The 16,748-nt window shown below is 37.1% G+C and overlaps 1 long non-coding RNA gene across 1 annotated transcript in view; it reads right to left on the bottom strand.

Annotated features, from left to right (window-relative positions):
• The window catches only part of LOC145662031 (uncharacterized), a 38,680-nt gene extending 22,251 nt beyond the window's left edge, over positions 1-16,429 (bottom strand). Inside the window, exons 1-2 of the long non-coding RNA XR_014126954.1 lie at positions 16,237-16,429; positions 11,760-11,831 (exon numbers count right to left, since the gene is read on the bottom strand). This is a non-coding gene — a long non-coding RNA (uncharacterized LOC145662031). The remainder of the gene's footprint in view (positions 1-11,759; positions 11,832-16,236) is intronic.
• Positions 16,430-16,748: the final 319 nt, after the last annotated feature.

Genomic DNA, 16,748 nt, shown 5'->3' with positions numbered 1-16,748 from the left:
CCACTAGAACAGCGGGGAGGATTTATTCTATTAAATATCTGTTAGAGCATTATGTCCAAACGAAATTCCAATTCATTTACACGAACTACAAAATCACGATCGCTAACATCTCATTTTTTCATTACCTAAATACGAAGAGTATCAACAGGGCCCAAAACCCTTGATGCTGAATCCTCGCTGCTACATCACTAGACATAGCTGGTGTTTCAATATACCTAGTTGTTCTCTACCTTTTCACATTGCGAAATTACGGAGTTTATTACATGACGCGCATGTTGCGCAGTTTCATACTGTCTCGGGTTTTCCTTCCAATGATATACAACTTTCAAATAGCTTGTAAACTTAATAATATTTGCCACCAACATATCCTAACTGTATATAAAACTACATGAACTGACATAAATTAAAAGAGTGCTTCCGGTTGACGTGGAAAGTTGAAATGATGAAGGGGGATGAAGAATTTTCCCATGTTATTTAAATGGGTCTTTTTTGACATATAATCTCATGTTTTAGGAACTTGGAATTGGAATAAAAAAATTGAAATTCGGTATGCTTGTACGTTTTCATTAGTATTACCTAGTAAATCAGTAAAAATAAACAATTCCAACTTTAGAGTGGTTTTATGGGGAACTGAAAAATCTTTCCCATAGTACGTATTTATATGGGACACCTTTTACATCCCAAAATTATACGGCACTTCCTGTAGGGCTACAATGATTAAATTTGACGTGATTGTAGTTTTTCGGAACTAACCGACAGAAAAATTGCCAAAAGTTAATATTTTTAATTCTTAGGGAGTCTAAAGGGGAGATGAAGAAATTCCCCATGCTATTTAAATAGGCCTTTTTTGGACAAATAATCGCATATTTTAGGTACTTGAAATTAGAATGCAAACGTGAAATTCGGTATGCTTCAACGTTTTCGTTAGTATTACCTAAGGAAGTCAGTAAAAATTAAAATATATAAATTTAGAGTGGTTTTATGGGGAACAGAAAAACTTTTAAATGTTATTTATATTGGACGTCTTCTACACCCCAAAATGTTTAGGCACTTCCCGCAGGGTTAGAATGATGAAATTTAGCACGATTGTAGCCTCCCGGGACTAACCAACAGGAAAATTGCTAAAATTGAATATTTTTAATTTTTAAGGAGTCTAAAGGGAGATGAAGAAATCACCATGTTATTTAAATAGGCGTTTTCCTGGAATACAAAATTTTATCTTTTAGATAGTTGAAATAGGAAAAGAAACTTGAAATTCGGGAATTGTAAGCTTAAGAGGTCTGAGGAAGTAGGACGAGCAAAGGCGAGGGTGTGGGTGCGAACCCCTGCAGGGCAAATTCAGGAAATATGAAGAGCAAAGGCACGAAATTCACTGTTGATGAAAAGGCTGATACGTAAGAGATTCTCACACTGTTCACAGATGGACACACGAAGTATCAAGAAAAATTTTCATAACGACTGTGGTAACTATAATATAACTCTGGTACCAATATATTTACGAAATCGGTTACATTTTGTTGCTAGTCTCACATAAATTCGAACAATTGGATTTCTCATTTCTTCGAAAACTACTTTAATTTTAAACATTCTCACCTCTACATTATCTTACTTATCAAATTAATTTCAATATCTATTTAATACCAATGACTGCAATAAAGGAAAAATATTCATCGAAAAAAGACAAAATATTGGCTTTCCTTGTCTGGGTTTCCAACCACGAAATTTACGGCAGTATGTACTACGTGTCTTAGTCCACGGTTTTAAAAGTTAACTAATTCACAGAACTTGCTTAACTACTTATTACTAGCTCTCACTTATTTTACTCTCACACTCAGAAAAACTGTGTGTGGCGTACGTAAAAACGTTTGTTACATGTGTAAATCCTGTAGCTATTGGACTTGACGTACACTAAACGTATAACTGAAAAAGTATATTTGAACGTACTTTTCGTATAAGTGTTCCGAAAAAACGTACTTTCTACACGAACGAAAAGACTTTATGTAGGCGGTCAGGATCTCACATACAGATGGCCGTATGTAACTTATAGTTGACGTACGTAATGTACGGAAGACTGTTAGATGTCAGACATCCTGCAACGACATTGTGTAACATCTAAGCGGGAAAGAGGGCAGTACGTATGTAGCGTATGGATAACGTATGTTAAGTATTGATTTATGTAGTAAACATAAGGATCCCGTATGTTTGTACACTATACCACTATCCGGATAACGGATTTTTCTCAGTGACCTTAGCTCATTTTTCTATTAACCTAGAACAACAAGGACACTAACACAGAAACATCGAGGAGAGTTAAGATTCCAAAGGCTCTTCCACCGGGAATCGAACCCAGGACCCCATACACCAAAGGCGCACGTGGTAGCCAATACACCAGCGAGAAGGGCACCAACTCGACCACTCAGACGACTGACAACATTATCATTATGCACATGATGTGTTCAATAACGGAATCGTTCCCGATTTCTGATTGTAACAACAGTTTTTTTTGCTAATGAAAAAATTTCCGTAGCGAATTCCTCAAATTTCATTTTCAAGCCGTTATAGTGTACCTTTATGGAGAGTTTCGCATCTTTATCTCATTAAGGAGTACCTAATAGCTATGGACAGTTTTTCGCCCATAAAAAGTCCCCATAGTATGTTCCTTAAATTTGGTCACTTACTTAAATTTGGACTACTTATACAGGTCATTACATAAGGTAGGTACCATTATGCAGAGTTTCAATTCTCTATCTCATTTGGAAGCACCTAATCAATGATGAGTGAGTAAATGAACCGATCTCTGTTTGAGTAAGGACAATTTTTTGCCCATAGAAAATTCCATAGCACATTCCTTAAATTTCGGATATTTTTCATATTCAAGCCATTATAAGCTACCTTCGTGTAGACATTCACATCTTCATCTCATTGGGAAGTACCTAATGGCTACGGACAATTTTTCGTCTATAAAAAATTTCCCATACCACATTCGTCACATTTCGGACTTTTTCCATACTCAGGTCATTATAAGATACCTTTATGCAGTTTCACGTTTCTATCTCATTGGGAAGTACCTAATCATTTTGATGAGTGAGTGAGTGAATCGATTTCTTGCTTGGCTAAGGACAGTTTTTTGCACATAAAAAATTCCCGTAGAACATTCGTCAAATTTCGGACTTTCTCCATACTCAAGTCATTATAAGGTATCCTTGTGAAGAATTTCACGGTTCTATCTCATTGGGAAGTACCTATTCAATTTGATGAGGGAGAGAATGAACCGATTTGTGTTTGACTAAGGACAGTTTTTCGCCCATAAATAACTCCCATAGCACATTCCTTACATTTCGGACTTTTTCCATATTCAAATCATTGTAATGTACCTTTATGAGAGTTTCACGTCTCTATCCCATTGGGAAGTACCTAATTAACTTAATAAATGAGTGAGTGAAACGATTTCTTGCTTGGCTAAGGACAGTTTTTTGCCTATAAAAACTTTCCCGTAAAACATTCGTCAAATTTCAGACTTTTTCCATACTCAAGTCATTATAAGGTATCTTTCTGCAGAGTTTCACTTCTCTGTCTCATTAAAAAGTACCTAATCAATTTGATGAGTGAGTGAGTGAAACGATCTTTTTCCTGGCTAAGGACAGTTTTTTGGCCATAAAAAAATTCCCATAGTACATTCCTCAGATTTCGGACTTTTTAAATACTCAAGTTATTGTAGGGTACCCTTATGCAAAGTTTCACGTTTCTATCTCGTTGGGAAGTACCTAATCAATTTGATGAGTGAGTGAGCGAAACAATTTTTTCCTGGCTAAGGACAGTTTTTCGCCCAGAAAAAAATATGCCATAGTACATTCCTCAGATTTCGAATTTTTTCCATAGTCAGGTCGTTATAGGGTACCTTTATGCAATGTTTTAGGTTTCTATCTCATTGGGAAGTACCTAATCAATTTGTTGAGTGAGTGAGTGAATCGATTTCTTGCTTGGCTAAGGACAGTTTTTTCCCTATAAAAAATTTCCCATAGCACATTCCTCAGATTTCGGACTTTTTTCATACTCAAGTTATTGCAGGGTACCTTTATGCTAAGTTTCAAGTTTCTACCTTATTGGGAAGTACCTAATCAATTTGATGAGTGAATGAGTGAAACGATTTTTTTCCTGGCTAAGGACAGTTTTTTCCCATAAAAGATTTCCCATAGCACATTCAACAGATTTCGGACTTTTTCCATACTCAGGTCGTTATAGGGTACCTTTATGCAAAGTTTCACGTTACTATCCCATTGGGAAGTACCTAATCAATTTGATGAGTGAGTGAGTTAAACGATTTTTTTTCCTGGCTAAGGACAGATTTTTGTCCATAAAAAAAATCCCGTAGCACATTCCTCAGATTTCGGACTTTTTCCATACTCATGTTATTGTAGGGTACCTTTATGCAAAGTTTCAAGTTTCTATCTCATTGGGAAGTACCTAATCAATTTGATGAGTGAGTGAGTGATACGATTTTTTTCCTAGCTAAGGACAGTTTTTTGCCCATAAAAGATTTCCCATAGCACATTCCTCAAATTTCGGACTTTTTCCATACTCAGGTCGTTATAGGGTACCTTTATGCAAAGTTTCACGTTTCTATCTCATTGGGAAGTACCTAATCAATTTGATGAGTGAGTGAGTGAAACTATTTTTTTCCTGGCTAAGGACAGTTTTTTGCCCATAAAAGACTTCCCATAGCACATTCCTCAGATTTCGGACTTTTTCCATACTCAGGTCGTTATAGGGTACCTTTATGCAAAGTTTAAGGTTTCCATCTCATTGGGAAGTACCTAATCAATTTGATGAGTGAGTGAGTGAAACGATTTTTTTCCTGGCTAAGAACAGTTTTTTGCCCATAAAAAATTCCCCATAGCACATTCCTCAGATTTTGGACTTTTTCCATACTCCAATTGTTATAGGGTACCTTTATGCAAAGTTTCACGTTTCTATCTCATTGGGAAGTACCTAATCAATTTGATGAGTGAGTCAGTGAGTCAGTGAGTCTGGAAACTGCATATTTTGGGGGTCCAGTACTCAAATATGGTTGAAGGTAGGAATGTGAGATTTGGCATATGAGTACATCTGTGGGATATCTCCTTACATTCTAAATTTCGTGTTTCTACCCTTAATAGAATCGTTTTTACAAAGCCTCGAAATCGGCGATTTTACCCAAAACTCTTGTTCGTGTATAATATGCTTACGGCAGTGCAGGCCAGTTTTCATTTTCTTCGCGGAACTTGGCTGCCATGCATTTCCGTGCATGTTGATTAAGCCATACATAACATGAAAAAGTACAGTACCACATACACGGAATTAACACACAGACCTCACATTATCTTTTCTCACTTAAACAAGTTCGTGATGTTCGTTTGGTTTGAATAGTTTTTACGCTATTAATAAACCCCCTCAATTTCACTCATTGCGTGTAATGCGTTGCGAGTAACATTTGTTTGACATTCAAGAAATTATCACATTCAAAATTTTCAACAATTTCGAAGCTTCAGATTAGGTTGGCACACGCTGTTTCTTTACTTCATCATCGATCTCATCTTTATCATCTACTTACTTCATCATCAGATAGATTGTTCTTTTGTTTCATTCTTCTCTGAGGCTGTCTCTAGATAACTGAAAAATCATATTGTGCCATCATATTGTGCTGTGCCATCAGTTAATAGCTCAGAATAATCTCTAAAATACTCATCAAATGAATGCAACAATTGCGGATGAAACAGATGCACAACACGGTACTTAACTGCAAAATTATAACTTTGACAATGACTAGTTGGGGAAAAGGTGAGAGAGAGAGATAGGTTATGACTTACGACAGAGATAAAGGATGAGCACTATCCTGACAGATCCGATGAGACTGGTGTCATCCTGGTTATCTGGATGATGAATGGTTTTCCCTGGAGGAGCCTGGATGTACTGGAGTTAGCCAACAACTGGATCTTAATCCTGTTGGACTGCCAGGGGCGTCGAATTCTCTCATCTTAATGCGTCTTCAATGATGTTATCCTACACCTTCATTCCACTAGTCAGATATTGAACTCATTGAATCTGCGGCGATGAACCAACAGAATGGTACTCCCAAGACATGGAGTTGGTTGTCTTCCAATGGAGCGAAGTGCTTCTCACGACGATCCTGCACCTTTCTAAACCTTGTGGCGAATACCCCTTGTCGATGTGTCCTCCGTGGTTTTGCTTAATCGAAAAACGATGAGTCTGACATTCAGTGAATTAGGAAGTGTCGGGTTAGACGGAAAGGAACGCGGAGAAGCAAGAAAGAAGCTAGTCGCGTTTATTGACAATTCCAAAAGTGACAATTAGCAAATACATGCTTATACAAGCTACCTGGCAATGTACAACATTAATAAAAGTTTTGTTCCGTTGGATTTTAAATGTTAATACTTCAGTCGTGGATAAATGTAATTTAATAAAGTAATTGAATTTAGCGAATTAAGTTAAGAGTTTACACAGTTATCACATGGTCACTTCACATCTAGCACACAGCTACTTCACAATATGTAACGGAATACTTCTATTAGCAATCAGTTCAACATTAAAAAATTTTGTACTGTGTTACTTTGAAATCTCCAAACAAAAGATTCGAATTTGATTTACTTACGATTTTTTACCATTATTTTCGATATAGTTTTGAAGGAGGATACATTTTGTTCGAATTAAGCAATATATCGAATTATTCAAGTTCGAATTAAGAAGAGTCTGCTGTATTTTTTAAAAATCATAATAAAGTAAATCTACTTTGATGTATACGGTTTTTCTTTTTTCTTGCCCTCAATGATCATGCCGTATAAATATATTACTAAAATAATAATGGTTTTATAATTAGCCACTGATATAGTAAATATAAGAAACTGAAATATGCAAGGGCGCCGATTTCTCTGTAAATTTAGGGGGCCCATTCAGATGCAGAAGGTATATATATGAAGATTTTAAGACAAATTGCACTCAAGTTATGCCAAATATTGTATATTTATAAATACAATAGGGGGGCCCACATGAATTTTAGGGGGCCCGGGCCCCCCAGGATCGGCACTCTTGGAAATATGATATGATTTCAAAGTTTAAGAAATTAAACCCTAAATCTGTAATATTGTATTTAGTTTTCATCCACTAACCTGTTACGACACATTTTTATCTTCTTATAAAATATCTTAGCATCAGTAAGTACGCCAGAAATTTTTACTTGGGGGGGTGTTCAAAATAAAAGGGGGTGTGTGCTCTCAGAATAGTGATATAATTTTTGAACAAACTCAAACAAGAAAACAGTATATTTTGTTACGCAACTATTGCTTTACTACTACTACTACTACTACTACTACTACTACTACTACTACTACTACTACTACTACTACTACTAATAATAATAATAATAATAATAATAATAATAATAATAATAATAATAATAATAATATCAGCTCTTCGCAGTGGTAGGTTCAATAAACTAAGTTCACACATTAGGGCATTTATTGTTATTATTAAACTAAGTAATACAGTGAAACCTCTCAAAACGGACATCGGTGGAACCGATTATTTGTCCGTAAATGAGAGGTCTCCCTAAAAGGAAGGGTTCTCTCTCATAACACCATACCACACATATTTATGGCATGGAAGAATAAGAAAGTTTGTCCTCTTATGAAGATGTCCACTATTGAGAGATGCCCGTTAAAAGAGGTTTCACTGTAGGAATTATCCTCCACTATTTTACCCAGTAATTACATGTGAATTGATTACATACGAATTATTGTAATTATTTTGCAAAATTCTGCTATTATTTCAATTTATTCACCCCCAGCAAGTTTTAGTGAGTTATTTTTTCCAAAATATTAATTGGAAAAAAAATCCCTCGTCCCATGCTGAAATCACATTCGTTTAGTAATTAATGCTGTACATAGTTCCAATTTCATTATTTTAATATTCTAACCCTGTTGTTAACGTTAATTGTTGGAATATTATTTGGTCTCTTAATCCCCGTTTCTGCCCCTTCCTGGCTACGTTTTTCGCTCTGAATATCTTTCATAAGAAAATTATTCATTGATTTAGTTGTTTTCCAGAAATCCAGTTTTTCAATTTACAAATATTTTGTATATTTCTGTTTTGTCTTCTTTAATACCCTAATTTTAATAATCCTAGGGCTCATACTGGTCTGGGCTCTTGTAAATAGTTGAAAAGTGACCAAAAAATGGCCAAAAGCACACAAAAAAGTGACGAAAATCTCATGACCCTTTTTTCCTTTGTCAATTTCTCCATCACCTCTCTCTTTGTTTGTTGGTTTGTTTCTTCTTTACTTCTTCTTTTTGAGCTTCCTCCTTTCTTAGGTTTATTGTGCTTTGTAGTTACGGTAAGCAGACTTAGCAGATGTAAAAAGCTTCTGAGTAAGTGGAACCAGTTCTGGCCTATTTCCGAATTTCTTCATCCCAGACATTATATTTAACTTCACATTAAGAGTTCTCAAAAACGTGAAATATTCAAATTCATCACCTACTCTTAAGAAGAACATACAAGAAGCATAATACAAGATGAACATGATGAACCACACAGACACACATACACAACGTTCAACGGAGCGTTAACTATTACGCGAGAAAACTAAAAGATTATTATGATGGAAGAAAGAATAGACACAGAAGGGTTCTCAACCCCACCTTGAAAGCTTAAGCATCCACCAACCGTCCACTGTACTTTAGAAAGAATAAAAGCTGAAGTGAGAATAAAGCTGACTGTTTCACATGTGGCAGCAAATACTGAAGCTTTCAGAAGAGTAATGAGTAACAAGTTTCTGCCTTTTCAATTTGTTTTTATATTTTTCTTAGAAAACTGCCAATGCAAAACATAAATCACACGAAAAAAGTCACTTTACCTCTCAAAAAAGTAACTTTACCTCTCAAACTTTTAGTGACAAATGTTTAAAAAAGTAACTTTTAGTGACCAACTTGAAAAAAAGTAAATTTTAGTTTTTAAAAAAGTGATTCGCTATGAGCCCTGTTCCACTCAACGAATTTACGTGAATAAAAATAGACTGAATCTAAAATATATATAATTCTTAATTCGACCGATCTCTTCATTTCTAAACACGTTTTGACTACACCCTTCTAACGTCCGTCCGTTGATACACCACTTGCAGATCAGGCTCGAAACCAGCTACACAGCTTTGGGGGGGGTATACGGACAAAATCTCGCGGCCGAAACATCGCCGCCCAGAATCTCGCCAGCCAAAACCTCGCGGGACAAAATCTCGCCGGGCCAAAACCTCGCGTGGCCAAAACCTCGCCGCCCAAAACCTCGCGGGACAAAATCTCGCCGGGCCAAAACCTCGCGTGGCCAAAACCTCGCCGCCCAAAACCTCGCGGGACAAAATCTCGCCAGGCCAAAACCACGCGTGGCCAAAACCTCGCCGCCCAAAACCTCGCGGGACAAAATCTCGCCGGGCCAAAACCTCGCCGCGAATGAAACTTTTCTTTAAAATTAACCCAATGTGTTTCCTAATATTCAATTCCACATTACAAATAATAATAATAATAATAATAATAATAATAATAATAATAATAATAATAATAATAATAATAATAATAATATACAAAACATCGGGCTTTCTCGGGTTATTCCCGTTTCCTCCCACTTTCTTTATTCGATCATTTCCTTCATCCTTGTCATCTACGTCTCCTTTAACCTATAGGACATAATCAAGGCACGTCGTAAAAACTCATATATTGTTTCATATTTTCATAAATATTATTAGATTTTTGTTAAAATTTTAAGTTTTTGGATGTTCCAAAGTTCACGAAACTAACCTCGTTAGTTGTCATTACTTTCCTTATGCAGACTTTCTTTCCCTATAACCAGTTTAAAAACATCCTGTCGCCCTATTTTCACATTGTAATCCTCTAATACAGAAATAGAATTTTCATATGGTATCGCGGGACTTGGTCAAATACCCATGATACTTCTTCTGAAACAGCGTCTTTTATACCGTCATCCTTATCATCTGTTGGAACATTTACACTTTGGTCAGGCGAGATTTTGGGTATGGCGATATTTTGGGGCGCGAGGTTTTGGCCCGGCGAGATTTTGGCCCGCGAGGTTTTGGGTGGCGAGGTTTTGGCCCCGCGAGATTTTGGCCCGCGACGTTTTGGGCGGCGAGGTTTTGGCCAGGCGGGGTTTTGGCCCGGCGAGATTTTGTCCCGCGAGGTTTTGGGCGGCGAGGTTTTGGCCAGGCGAGGTTTCGGCCTGGCGAGATTTTGGGCCGCGAGGTTTTGGGAGGCGAGGTTTTGGCCAGGCGAGGTTTTGGTCCGCGAGGTTGTCGCCGCGAGGTTCTGGCCGCGAGGTTTTGTACCCAAACCCTTTGGGGGGCCATGAATATGTTAGGAGGGGCCAAGTCATTAAAAATTCTCTTACAAATATCTAAATTGTGCATTTTGTATTGAGGTCTGGAGGGGACATGAAAAATTAAGGGAATTCCATGCCCTCCCTAGCCCCCCTCTGGTTGTGAGCTGTTGCAGAGTAGCACTTACCAACTGAATCTGGTATAGGCTTATTACTATATTGTCACATTTTTCATTATTTTGAGGAGGAGGTAGGTGAATGGCCCCTCAAGACGTTGCCAATTTCAGTCATCTGCATCTGTCCATCAATGTTTTTTCTCGGAAACGACCGCGGAGCCCAGAAGGGTAGGTATCAGCGGTCTGTTTTGTCAATTGTTTCGATCGAAATAATGTGATGTGGTTCTCGAAACCATACATGAGAACGAGGTCACTTCGTATTTTGAAGTGAAATAAATAAATAAGAATATTGGCTTCTTTCCTAAACGCTAAACCTTTTTTAACTTGGTGTAATAAATAAGATACGTGATACGATTGATACAATTGGATTTGGGGAGCATTCTTTTTCCATCCAGGGGTGTGTATAAAGAAATTTGGAGGGGTGTTAGGGGGGGTGTTGGGGGGTGTAGATTACTCCCTGCTTAGCATGATCTAAACCAGGGTTTCTCAGCGTGCGGGTCGCGAGAGGGTTTTACGGGGTTACGAAGATAAGCGGAAGATGAATGAACTGACCAAATTTAGTTTTAGTTCATTCACTTTTAGGGAAGTTACTGTATCCACTATAGACAAGAAATGGATTCTACTATTATAGACATACTAGATGGATATCGTGAGATCTCCGCGATAGGTATATTAAAAATCCCACACAAGTTTATTACAAACCAGAATTTATAAGAAGTCGCTGGCAAGAGGATGTGATAAAATGGGGGTCGTGACAAGGATTAGGTTGAGAACCACTGATCTAAACAATCAGTTAATGGTCAGTAAATGGGCAATAGTATATGCAGTAAAAAAATTCAAACACTTTGTCATTCCTTTAAATGACTTAAAATTAATTTATGCTTTTAATTCCATTTCGAAGGAACTGACAAAAATAATTCATTTCACTGCATTGTTCCCTTCTGTTGTCACATTTACTCGATTTTATTCAAGTGCTTTCTCTGTTCACTGCTTAATTTAACTTATAGATTCGCAAATCAGGTAAAGCCATGCTCATTATCAACAGTAAATATAGGGTAGATCAGCTGTTGCGGTAATTGGGTACGTTCCGGTAGGTCTCATGTTGCGAGAATGCCCTTTCAGTCAATTATCCAAGTTCCCTTACCATTTTGAATTAGTTTTTGTACAAGTCACTCTTAATCAATTTTAATTTATGGGTATTATCTGAAAACTTACCAAATGGCATGAGAAACAAGAAGAGTAGAGATTTGAAATGCCGTTGAATCATCCTCAGGAAAATAGAAAAATCTAGAATGAAAAAAAAAAAAAAAAAACGTCAGTAGAGTGTTTACAAACTTTCAGTCAATATTTATTTTAATAAGGAAAATAATAAAGGGAAAGGAAATGCGTCCAGCAGGTGCATTTTATCTTATAGCTAGATATCAAACAAAATTCCTGTTCCTTAAAGTTAGAGATATAAATGTATGGTCATGAGCAGAAGTTTCTGCCTTTCCTGGGATAGGCCTATACGTAGATTAATGGATTGACGGCAGGAAGGTTGTTACTTATTCAACCAAAATTACGTTCAGATCTCTAAAGCCAGGGATGGACAAGACAACAATTTTGCAATACCGGGTGTATCAAAAATCCGGGGCCATAGTCTAACTTCGTTGAGTAAAGGTACGAACAAGTAGCAGTACCGTGTATACACCAAATGAAGGAGTTTGCTTTTTTGGTGTGATATTTTTCTAATTATTATTGAAATGGGAAATGACTCAAATAAATATACCATTTTCGATTTTAGTAGAGATTGAATATATTCTTGGGACGCTTACCTCGTTGCAGAGAGCCACTTCTCGATACCTGTTACCGTTTTCACTCTATAGTGATAAAATTTAAAACCGGAAATGGTTGATTTCTGTCACTTCCAGTTCTAGTAAAGAGATTAGAGTAAAAATAGAATATATTTCTGAGAAACTTAATTGATTACAGAAAACTGCTTCTTGCCATCTATTACGGTTTTTGTTCTTTGGGAGATCAATGTTAAAACTGGAAATGATTGATTAGAATCACAATTTGAATAGACAGTCAAGATTGAAGATGATACGTATTGTTAGAACGCTAAATCGATTCTTTTTTTTTTAAAAAAAAAAACGCTTCTCGCCGGCTGTTAAGTTTTTCTGTTTTATGTAGATCAATATTTAAACCGGAAGTTGTAATGGATTTCAACCATTTCTATTTTCAGTAGAGAGCTAATGATGGAGACGTAATGTATTTTGAGACACTTAATCGATTGCAGAAAACTGCATCTCTCAATGTATTACTGTTTTCGCTCTACAGCGGTCCAACGTTAAAACCGGAAATGATTCATTTATACCACTTCCGGTTTAAGTAATGAATCCAAAACGAACTCGATTCCTAACTTTTGACTCTCTACATCCTGACTAGTTTTGGTGATGATTGATCAAGCAGTTCTCGAGATTTTATTTGTCTCCCGGACGGACATGTTAAGTATATAAAAATGTTTTGGTAAACTAAAGTCCTTAAAGAATGGAAAGAGAGGAAATTTGTTATAAGTAGTTGCTTTCCAATCTAAAATGGTAGAATTTTTCCGATCATGAAATTCTTCTGGGTTCCACACAGGGTAAGTGTCCTCAGTCCGGGAGGCTGTTCCCTTGGACCCTCTTTATACTACTTAACACAGCTTTTTGGGAAACGGGTTTGGGGTATTCCATAGAACAACATGCATGTTCAGCGTCACATTTGTGTGCTCTTACGTTCCATTCGGAATAACCTACTAAAGTGCAAACGTTGTTTTTTCATTAAGAGTCTTCATCCCGGCGAAATTAAAATACCGCCAATTTTACAGCGATTATGTGATATTTTCAAATAGATAAAAGATAATCGAAATGTGGAACAAGAGCGCCCTAGACAATATTATTTTACATGAGAAACCGTTATCACGACTCACTTATCTGCTTTCGATTTCGAGCCATTTTGAAAATCGGCATTTATTTTCGCGTTTCTAAACAGCTGGAAAGGGAAAGCCACTAGGTGACTTGTGATAACGATACCTCACGCAAAATAATATTGTCTAGGGCGCTCTTGTTCCATATTTTAATTATCTTTTATCTATTTGAAGATATCACATAATTACTGTAAAATTAGCGGTATTTTAATTTCGCCCGGATGAAGACTCTTAAGTAAGGGTGGCTTACCAGTGTGGAGCGCAAACATTCTGTGCGTTTGAAAAACTTCCACTACTTTAGATTGAAAAATATTTATTTTTACAACTTCTCTCTCTTTTCAATTTTCCGTATCTTTACTCATAGCGAAGTTGACCTATGGTCACGGACGGTTCCTGTCTGTTTCGCCGATTCCTGTTTCGTCGATTACCCTAAGCTACAGAATTATCGCACACGTGGGCAGTCGGCTACGAATGGCGAAAACGAGTTAAAAGGGAATTTGCGTACAGAAAGGGACCTTTCCGATCTGTCTTTATTTTCTTATGGTTAATTTGTGCAATGTCAATTTTCATGGAAAGCCGACTTTAGGGAGTGCTCAGCTCCCACACAAAGAGAGCAAAAAATAAGAAAAGAATAGGAAAGAAAGAAAAATAAATGCTAATCTTTCGCCATATTTCTTAAATGATAGTAATAAGACATTTTCATAGGCCGGATATTTTCATAGAGCAGTGAGGGAGCGGAGGATATAAAGTTTGGACAGAAACGTTACCAAGAATGAAAAAATATAATATTCCAGAGTTGTGGTGCTGAGGATCAAAAGTGGCAAAATTCTGTTCACTGAAATTTTTCTCCGATTCAATTTTAAAATGTAAAGGGTCACGATTTCTTTTAAAATGGCAACTTGAACGATCGTTTCTCCATGCTATTTCCATTTACATTTTTTTACACTTCTTACATCACAAATATGGATGGTATCGAGACAAAGTGAGGCTTAATACAATCTCGGTCTCGTCTCAGTCGACAAATAGTGGTCTAAATATCAGTCTCGTCTCGAGTCGAAAATCATTGTATCGGTCTCAGTCTCGAAAGTCTAGAAATAAATTGTGAGGAAAATGTGTAAGTAATATCATATTACTGCCTAGCGTTTTGTTTGTTTGTTTGTTTGTTTGTTCATTCTTGACTATAGAACTTGTGTAGGGAGGATACTTTTCGTAGCTAAGTTACTAACGGTCATGCCTTCTGTGCATGTGTTTGCAGGTTGAATCCCTATTGGTTGGATGAAACCTGAATAATGCTTCAGATTCTGCGTTAAGCAATACATTTTGTATTAAATATTATCGGTACCGAAAAGAGACATGAAAATTCAATCAATCAACTCCAAAACTATACATTATTTTACGATCTACTGGTTACCGCACGCATTTTTGGTGAGCAGAGTCCAAGGTTCGATTTTCGGCGGAGACCATTAAAAACTTTAAAAGCACTACGATGATTCAGATTTCATCTTAAACTGTAGATATATGTCTCATATAGCCTCAATGCTGAAAGAGAGGCTAAATTTCAACCAAACCAATTTACATTACTTTACATCTTGATAACACTGATCAATTCTTTGGTTTAATCTTATGCTTTTCCTCTTTCATGACCTTACCACTTCCCTATTCTGGAACTACTGCTCCTAATCTCTTCCAATTTTAACATTTTATCCTCAGTTTTGGAAAACAAGTTGGTATGAACTATTACTCACACGAGTAGTTGCTATGAAATAACAAGAAAATTTTAAACATGGGTTTCCCAAATTAATCCCTAAATTGTGTGGAAAAATAATGTTGGGAAATTAAAATCTTGTATGTTTGTTTTACAAAATTAAGTTCCGGAACATTTTAGCAGCATGGTCTTTATGCCATCTCGAAATTAGGTGATGTTTAAAGCATTTTCGATATACTCAGGACCAAGTGATCATTGGTGGCATTTGCCTCCCTTTCTCCCGTGTAGAGTTTTGACTGTGACCATCCAACAGGTATAGTCCCCCACTATCTTACATGCAACGAGTTTTGAGTAAAACAATGTAATTTCAACACTTTTTGTTAGTATTCGAGACGAGACCGAGACTTTCGAGATTAAGATTGGTCACGTCTCAAAATACAAGTACCTGCCTCGGTATCGTCTCTGATAAGTCTCGATGTGTTGAATCTCGGTCTCGTCTCGATTTATAAACACCCGTTTCACTCTCGATATTCTCTCGAAATTTTGAGTTGTGGCGAGAGGACACGGAGATTAGTCCATAATCACAAACGACTGGCGTTTAGAATGGCGTGACGAGAATTAAGGTCAGAGTTACAACCTTAGAACACACGTAGTTATGCTGCCATATTGTCATTCAAGAATATGTATTTTCAATTGTAAAAAGAAAGAGGAAAAGAAGAAATTCCATTTTCATTTAAAAACGAGTAAAATTGCATTTTCAGAAAGGTACATACTCAGAATTTTCCGGTGGTACAATCCTGAAACCCCGAGAAATCTGACTGGTATTCCCTACCCCGAGATCCCCCGGACGGGAACTGCAAACTAGAGCACCCTCATTGATTTTCAAATCCGGGGGCCCTGACTTCAGGAGTAGCCTGAGAGGAAAATTGCCCCAGGGATTTACCTGCAATCATTCTCAACGTGGGTTCTCAATGCGTCCCCCTTTCCCTACTTAAATCACCATGTATATTGTAAATGAAATGCTCAAATATGCATCGTACCTGTTAGCTGTCCTTAGTATTCCTGGACTAAGAAGCTCTACACTGTGCGTGCTTCTTCTGCCCTTTAGTATGTCACTGGAACACCGATACATGCTCCAAATAGGCTCCACGTGTTGGAATGATTCCTATCAGTGGAAGATGTGCTATTGTCGGTTGTAGATAGAGCTGTTTACAAACACAGTGAGTCATACTTCACTCGAAATAAGACCATTTAGGGTTGTCTTTCTTCTCTTCCTCACGTTGCTCAAGTGATTACGCCCAGTGCTCTCAAATTGTGATTGATAATATTGTTGATATTGGTTTCCATCTTGGAATTGCTTACAGTACTTACCGGATGTATGAAAATTAGGGCATCTAACACATTAAACTATGTAGTAGACCTAAAAGCAAGAAATGACATGAACCGGAAAAATGGGTCGCGGTTGCTCAGTGGTAGAGCGTCTACTTGTGGTGTATGGGGTCCTTGGTTCGATCCTAGCTCGCGCCAAGTGAACTTTGTGATGGACAAACAC

Source organism: Thermobia domestica, chromosome 10 (assembly GCF_964235325.1).
Source record: "Thermobia domestica chromosome 10, izTheDome1.hap1.1, whole genome shotgun sequence".
NCBI lineage: Eukaryota > Metazoa > Arthropoda > Insecta > Zygentoma > Lepismatidae > Thermobia > Thermobia domestica.
This window is presented reverse-complemented; position numbering and strand designations above follow the sequence as displayed.